The sequence below is a fragment of the Salvia hispanica genome, chromosome 1 (assembly GCF_029641045.1).
Source record: "Salvia hispanica isolate PSC_SH4W2 chromosome 1, Shi_PSC_v1, whole genome shotgun sequence".
Classification (NCBI taxonomy): Eukaryota; Viridiplantae; Streptophyta; class Magnoliopsida; order Lamiales; family Lamiaceae; genus Salvia; species Salvia hispanica.
This window is the reverse complement of record NC_142692.1, coordinates 45,720,366-45,729,450: the sequence shown is the minus strand read 5'-3', so window position 1 is coordinate 45,729,450 and position 9,085 is coordinate 45,720,366. Positions and strand designations below refer to the sequence as shown.

The 9,085-nt window shown below is 34.8% G+C and overlaps 1 long non-coding RNA gene across 1 annotated transcript; it reads right to left on the bottom strand.

The window, feature by feature from the left end:
- Nucleotides 1-7,156: 7,156 nt before the first annotated feature.
- LOC148933941 (uncharacterized) lies at nucleotides 7,157-8,733 on the bottom strand. Its single transcript, XR_016135582.1, has 2 exons — nucleotides 8,550-8,733; nucleotides 7,157-7,944 (listed from the first exon to the last, which is right to left on the bottom strand). It is a non-coding gene; the product is annotated as an uncharacterized LOC148933941 (long non-coding RNA).
- Nucleotides 8,734-9,085: the final 352 nt, after the last annotated feature.

Here is a 9,085-nt window from a genome sequence, read left to right as displayed (position 1 = left end):
TTATGAATTCTATAGTCTCCGAGACAAGAAAGTCATTGTGAGTACTCACGCGACATTCTTAGAGGAAGACTTTGTTATGAATCATAAACCCAACAGTGAGATAGCTCTTGAAGAGCTTACTTCAGTCACAAGTTCCATTAACCAAGAACTAGTACCCTTAGTACAACCAATTCCCGAACCTTCAACTTCTACACCTAATGTTATAGTGCCGCGCCGCAGTGGGAGGGTCTCTCATGAGCCCGAAAGGTACATTGGTTTGGGAGAATCTATGGATCACTCCTCGGACAGCAATGTACTAGATCCCTAGAACTTTGCAGAGGCGCAGGCGGATGTCGATCATTGCGAATGGATAAAAGCAATGGATTCGGAACTACAATCAATGATAGACAAAGACGTCTACGATTTGTCCGTCCTACCCGAAGGCTGTACTGCCATTGGGAGCAAGTGGATATACAAGCGTAAACGTGGACCCGATGGACGAGTTAAAGTCTTTAAAGCAAGACTAGTGGCTAAGGGGTACACCCAAAAGGAAGGTGTCGATTACGACGAGACCTTCTCCCCAGTGGCCATGCTCAAATCGATCTGGATTCTATTGTCTATAGCAGCTTACATGGATTGGGATGTATGGCAGATGGACGTAAAGACTGCGTTCTTGAACGGTAGTCTTGAGGAGACCATCTACATGGAACAACCCGAGGGTTATGCCGTTAAGGGCAAAGAGCACATGGTTTGGAAGCTTAAGAGAGCCATTTATGGACTCAAGCAAGCATCTAGATCATGGAATCAGTGCTTCGATCAAACTGTTCATAAGTTTGGATTCGATAAATGCCCTAACGAGAGCTGCGTGTACAAGAAGGTAGAAAAAGGGAATGTGGTGTTCTTAGTTTTATATGTAGATGACATTCTTCTAATTGGAAACAATAAAAAGATGTTGTCATCAGTACGAACCTGGTTGTCAAACCAGTTCGAGATGAAGGATATGGGAGATGCGGGGCACATCCTAGGTATCAAGGTCCTTAGGGATCGCGAGAAAAGGATGTTGTGCTTATCCCAAGAACCCTACATCGACACTGTACTTAGCAGATTTAGCATGCAAGATGCCAAGAAAGGTTTCTTACCTTTTAGACATGGCATTCACTTATCTCAAGAGATGTCTCCTAAGACAACGACTGAGATAGCTGAGATGAGAAGGATACCATACGCTTCGGCAGTTGGTAGTCTCATGTATGCTATGCTTTGTACAAGACCTGATATCTGCTTTGCTGTTGGCATGGTAGCAAGATATCAATCGAACCCGGGCCAAGGACATTGGACTGCAGTAAAGAACATACTCAAGTACCTTAAACGGACTAAGGACTATGTTCTAGTTTACAAAGCAGGCGAGCTATGTCCTATAGGGTATACTGATTCAGACTTTCAAGCTGATCAAGACTCGAGAAAATCTACTTCTGGTTGTGTGTTTACCTTAGGAGGTGGAGCCGTAATTTGGAAGAGTGTAAAGCAGAAATGCATTGCAGACTCTACCATGGAAGCCGAATATGTGGCCGCTTCGGAGGCTGCAAAAGAGGCTGTATGGCTCAAGAACTTCCTTATGGACTTAGGTGTGGTTACGAATCTGCCCAAGAGCATCACCATTTATTGTGACAATTCTGGTGCTGTGGCTAATTCGAAGGAACCAAGAGCTCACAAAGCGAGCAAACACATTGAAAGGAAGTATCATATCATCAGAGATATAGTGCAGAGAGGAGACATAGAAGTGGTCAAGATCACGTCAGAGAACAACCTGGCAGATCCTTTTACTAAGGCTTTGGCGGTCAAACCGTTCGAGCGCCATGTAGAAGGAATGGGAGTTCGACTCGCTCGAGACCTCAACTCGCTTTCAGTATAAGTGGGAGAATTAGACGTAGTGCACATTTTTTTGTATACTCGAAAGCTGTTTTGAGTATAAGTGGGAGATTGTTAGAGTTTGTATACTAGAAATCACCTTTCGAGTGATTGAATACTGTTGAAACTCTTATTTTATTTTCCAAAGGAATAAACAGATTATTTTTGTTATAATGTTGTTATGTTTTACATTTAATGGATGTTTATTACATGTTTAAATGTATAAGAACTTAACAAAGTCTAAGTCTTTGTTTTAGTAGACCGGTTGTGGGCGTCGTTCACTTTAAGGTAACACGGTCAGTTCTAAACAAAGAAAAAGAATAATTTCACAACCTAGATAGGCTTAGACTACCTACCGTGAAAGGTTGCAATGTCAGTCCGATTATTTCTAAGCCTTACTGAAATAAGATGACGTTGGTGTGGTATAGCACTGAAAGGATCTAACAGCGAGACAGTCTTTATGCTATCTACTGAAAGACGAGGTCTCGTATATTATTTCTTAATCAATGTACGTTAGCATTGAGCATACGGTATTGATTATGCACTACTTTGACTTACCAAATGGTGCGGGTTTTTCGCAACCCAATAAACCTGGTATATTGGGTAGTGGTGATTAATATCTAGCGGTGCTAGGATTGCTATTATATTGAATCGTGCAAGAGGTGAGTCTCGTTTGATAACATCCTCAAGAGAAGCTTGAAATAAGGTTTTATTATTCGGAACCTAGCTAGTTGGAGTTTAATCACTCTATGAATAATAAATGAGATTTTCTTGCTGAGTCCTCTCTTGGAATAAATAAGATATTAATTAATTAAGTCCATAGCAGACAATGATTAATTAATGGATGTTTCTATCTTAAGCGCGGGAAATAAATATTATTTTTGGAAACCCGAAGTACTTGTAATTTCGGATTTGGATGGGGAGTGCAGTATTACTTCTGTAGTGGCTGCTCGTAATATTCCAATTCTAAGCTTATATTAAATTTGGGTTTAATTTAATTAGTAAAAAGCTAATTGGAGGAGCCCATATCCAAAGCCTTCCATAGATCCCTGTCTGGGCCCAATATGTGACTTATTATAAATAGGAGAATAGAGGAGACAGAAAATACACATTATTTTCTTCAAAATTTTCGCCCCCCCCCCCCCCCTTTAGTACAAGGAGTGGTCGAATTCTTCTCCTTCCGGGGAAAGGATTTCTATCTTCTCTATTTGAGTCCTAGTGCACTGGTGAGATCAGCCCACCCTGATATCAGTTCACAGTCCGGGAACCAGTCAGAAGATCTGTGGTTTTGTACTGAAGATCTTCACGTGGAGAAGGCGCTAGCTATCTTCGATTCTTTGGAGAATCATTAAGGTATAATGGCTAAACTTTAGAACAGCATGTTTTAGGTTTCGATTAATTTAAAGCATGTTATTATTTGAGTTATCAGCATGATACGTGAGATAATTACGCGAATAGATTTTGTCTAAATAATCCGCTAAATAGATCTAATTATTATGTAATTGATTTATGCATGCTCTTCCGCTGCCAACCCCTTCATTATAATATATAGAAAATATTTGAAATTACAAGCTTCAAATTATATTTCAAATTACAAAAATTAAAGTAGTCGAAAGAAATGAAATAAAAAACAATGTACGTGAGAGATCCAAATGAAAAATAGTACTAAATCAATTAGTGTTTAGAATAAATGGATAATTTGAATAAATTTATGAAAAATAAATTTATACTTATAGATACAAAATGTTAATTCAGATATTATGTACTAGCAAAACTAATCAACAAATAATTTTATAATATAATTTATTACTATTATGTTTTTTTTATTTTGATTTGATAAATTTAATTTAATTATTAGTATTTTCACTCTTTTTGTTTTGTTCTTTTTACTTCTTTAGTTCTTTTAACTTGTTTTAATATTTTTTAAAAACTAGAAAAAATATGATGTAAAATATTTTTCTAAATATAATTAAATATTTTTATTAAAATTATATAAGCATTTTTTGTTTTGGAATTCAGGCGAAAGCATGTTCACTACACTTTTATTTTTTATATTATTAGACATAGTCACTTAGGGTAATAAAATAATAAATAATTAGATTATGGTTAGAAATTCTCAAATTAGAATATGGATTGTGGAATAGCCGAAGTGCCAAACAGCCCCCGTCACTCATCCCATTTCCAAATTTCCTACTTCTATATTTCTATTTCCTACCTCTGAAAGTGAAATCGCCGCCGCTCATCATCGCTGGAAACCTGGAGGATTTGGAACAAAAGTTATGTATTTTGTTGGGTTTTTTTGGATTGTATTGGAGTTTTTCTGTTTAAAATGGAACATCTTCATGTTATATGGCTTTTTAAAGTCTTGATCATTTTTTGAAGCAATCTGTAACGTGTTGTTATCGTGCTTAGGTTGTTGTCGTGTTGTTATCGTGTTGGGTCAACCCAAAGTGGTTCGTGTCGGCATCGTGTTCAGGTCGATATCGTGTTGTTATCGTGTCCAGGTCGATATCGTGTTGTTATCGTGTCAGGTCAACCTAAAGTGATTCGTGTCGTTATCATGTTTGGGTCGTGTCCGGGTTTGAAGGTGACGGGTTGAGTTCGAGTTCGGGTTTGGGATTTCTTTAACAAGTTGGATTCGGGTTTGGCCTTATTGGGTTGGGTCGTTATCGGGTTGACCCGATAACGACCCAATCCGCACGATTTGCCAGCCCTAATACTAGACGTTATCCTAATCGTGGGTATATATCTGGACAGTGAGTGGTGTGCTTTGATTCGACGTCGTATCAAACTTTTCATTTATATTAAGAACATTAATGCAATACTATTGTAATTTTTATTGTTATAGTCTCATGAATATACAGGAATCCAACTCCAATCAAAATTCCAATTTCTAGATAATCATGTATTAATACCCAATATAGGAGGAGAAAACAACTCTAAATGTAACTTCATGCAGTAAAAACAATATCCAGAATGTTAAATTGGGCCACTAAGACAATGAAGAGGGAACTTTTTATTTAGCTGAAAACTACTCCGAAGAAGCCTTTATAGAAACAAACATAATTGCTTTTGGGCTTTAAATCTTTCGCCCATTTCACATGTACACAATTGGGCCTTCGTTGATGCTATTTGCTTAATTATTTAGATGCCTCTTCTTGCTTACGAATTTTAAACTGTGAGAAGTCGACTGGGGAGACAAGTTGGTTGTTGGCTTAGTAATAAATGTCGTATGTATTCTGACCATATATAGTTGGGCGCAATTTTCGCATAATTGACCAAGTCACATGGTTGGAATATATGTGCTTATCTTTCTATATTAAATAAGATGGGAGGCCTTTATTATATGGTTTAAGATTAAAAATATCTTTAGTCTCTCTTGTTGTGTGGTACACTACAAGTGGTAGAAGGAGACAGCAAATGTGGAACCAATCAACCAGTGACTTTTGAGTCATTGAAAAATACATTCCATTGCCTTGTTCCTACCAGTGGCTGGCACATTATTGTCGCATACGCATGCGGCCTGTATCTACTTGTTCCTATTCCCTTTGTCTCACGTTACTTGTAGTGTTTCTTTTTGACATTATGTTTAATAAGTTAAATAAAGTAGAATGGAGAATAAAGTAAGAGAGAAAGTAAAATAAAAGAAATAATACAGTAGGTGTGATTAGATATTTTGTTTTTAGCCAAAAAGAGAAATGACTAAAGTAACTTGGGTCAACCCAAAAAGAAATACGATTCAAATAACTTGGGACTGATGGAGTATTATTTATGTAATATTAATACTTCATCCGTCACCAAAGGTATATACTTTGTATTCGGTACTAGTTTTAATACATAATTGGTAAAATAACAGAGATCTAGATAGAGAAAGTTTTTTTAAGAGAAGAGAGTTTCCAAAATTAAAATATACATATTTTTTAAGAATGAATTAAAAAAAATATATGCATATTTTTCACGAACAAAGGACAAAGGAAGTAATAATTAGATTATGGTTTGTAATGAAAAATACAACTGATATATTGCACAAATACGATTCACATTTTTTTTTCAGACTTTTCAAGATAAGTGAGTCATTTCCTTTTTTTTGGTATTTTTCTCTCTACTTTATTAATTCTCTTACTTTATTAACAAAACATCATTCTCTTAAGTCTCGTGCCGAAAAGTTTTGTTCACTCATGTGAAGATAGAGGGAGTATTACTTTATTTGATGATAAGTTTGTAGTGGAGCGTAGTAAAAGACCATTCACTATAGGAGCGCATCCGCCGCACGTCCTTTTATTAACAAAACATCAGTCCTGACGGAAAATTCTATGATTAAGACCATTCACTATAGGAGCGCATCCGCCGCACGTCCTTTTATTAACAAAACATCAGTCCTGACGGAAAATTCTATGATTAAGACCATTCACTATAGGAGCGCATCCGCCGCACGTCCTTTTATTTTCATTTATTCATAAAAAAATTAAACATGCTTACTTTATTTTTTATTATGGAAAATTTCTGAATTAATAATCATGAAATCAGAGAAGATACTAACATTTAAAAAATTGTTTCTAAAAATATATTTCAATTTAAATGATTATGTTACTAACGATTCAAAGTTAAGTTTATTAAAAGTAGTTAAAACACTTCCCTTTATTGCATAAAACTATTAGCAACAGCCAAAATGAACAATATATACAAATTTAAGAAACTGATGAAAGTTTGGGAGAAAAATATAATTTTTTTTAAAAAAAGAGTGAATGTAAAATCTATTTTTATATAGGGATATTGACATCTAATATCATGAAATTTTCCACAAGTTTTTCAAGATGAAACACTAGTCATATAAATCTCCTACCAATCAACTCTTGTAACTGATTCTTAAATTCTTGAAACTCTAATGAAGACGGTTGATAAGTAGAAATTAAAATAAATGCAGTGCTCAATGAGAAATATGTCTCCTGACAAGGTGAAAACCCAGATAAATCTGCACTTCCAATAACTCAAAAAGCCGATCTAGATAATATAAGAAAACCTGGAATAATATATTCATTACCGTAAAATATCACTCGATCCCGTCTCGATGATTATATTACCATTTCTTTTACTTGACAAGCTACCATGATTCAATGAAGTGAAAACCAATCTATACCCATAATAATATCAAAACTTGTGTATGAACAAGAGAATCAATATCTGCTGGCAGCTCAATTGAATTAACTCGCACCACGCAGTCTAGATAAACCGTGTATACTGAAATAATGACAGCTCATAATCAACAAACATAATTCCTTTATTAAAGACAAAACCTTCTCTTCTTCTTATCACAATACACTTCTTTGCATAAATTTAGCATTTAGTTCTCTAGAAAAATCGTCTGAACTGAATACCGACGATTGAATTATAGCTTGTGGGACTGTTTCCCACCAAGAGTAAGTATTGCTTCAAAGAAGAGATATCCTATAATCAAAACCTTCTTCTGACATATAACTCATCTGATTGAACACTAGTTCTATCACTTTTATCTATATCACAGCCTCAGTCAGACTAGTCCCATAAAATCAACAACTTCTGCTTTTCTTTGCTCTTTAAAATTTCTACCTCTTTACCTCATTATTGGTCCATGTACCAAAAATCTCAATATAATTAATGGACAATGTAGGGCGGCTAACCCTTCTCTCCTCGGTGACAAATGTTCATGATAATTCAAATGCATGAGCAACTTATAATTAATATGTATGATATTTATAAATGTCATGCCCGGCGGGATTCTATCTCCGCTCTGATACCACCTAAACTGTCACACCTCAACTCTATGCACTACTATAAATAAATTCAAATTTTAAAATAATAACCACACTTCAAATACATAAAGCGCGCATATTATATAATCTACATATTTCAAAATATTCTGAAAATCAGTGGGACCCTCTCACAACTCTATATATTATTCATTTATCTACATGCAAAAATGATGAGGATGAGAAGGTTGCCAAAATGCGTCAGCCGCCGAATCTGATAACATGTGCAGTTCCTACGACTCACGTCAACCAAAACTTCACTAATATCTTATTCCTGAAAAATATTAGTGGTTTATATGAACCATAACTCAGTGTATATAAACCTTACCTCTAATTCCATATACAAAAATCAAACACAATCATTCACCAACATATATCACCAGAAGTAATAAATATCATAAACAATTTAATATTCACATGCATATGTCTCTCTTCTTTTTATTATTCTGTGACAGATTAAGTCTGGTCTCTGTCCGGGATTTTCATGTATACGACCCAAAAGTCCTTTTTATTTATTTGACCTTCACGAAGGCCCCTCTTTGCATTTTGACCTTTGCATGAAGGCCTCTCTTTGCACATTTTCTTTGACCCGTAGGTCCATTATCATTGAATATGACCCGTAGAACCCAGAGCAAGACTGTCTCATATCCTCTTTAATCCAATTATTCAAGTACTTCTAATTCCATATAAAATATATCAATTGCACCACTGACATATCCATTGCATCAATCACATACCCACATCATATTACACCATCAATATCAAATAACATATAATCATTTCAGGCTCATATCATATAGTTCAAATATTCACTCCAATTTAACACATAGCAATTAATCACATAATATATGTAAAATTAAAAATGTGATTTATACACACCTGATTATTGTAAGTATTATAACCGAACCCCTTACTCCTCTTCCTGTTCGACCTTGATCCTTTCTTTCTTCGGACCTTTTTTTCTTCCTCTCCGCTCCAACTTCTCGTTTCTTATTATTCTTTTAATAAACAATACAAGGCCTATATATAGAGATTTATAGTCGGTTACAAGAATAATATTTACACCTATTCATTTTCTTTAACTTATGCTAACTCCAAAATTCCTACATGTATCAACTAAGACATTATAATATAAGCTTGTAATAAATATAATATAAAATTGCAATTTAGTTGATTGGAACTACACGTCTTTACGTATACATAAATAGACATGTGCATGTGACTTAAATAAATATTATGTGTATAGCTTAGTAATTAGAAAAGCACTCCTAATCTAACACGTACATGTACATAAATGCATAATACATAATTCAATTATTTATAGTTTTAAACTCAATTACATGTAATTATGTGATAAATAATTGCTAATATCATGAAAGCATATTTCTAAGCACCATATTATATTGCAACCCACT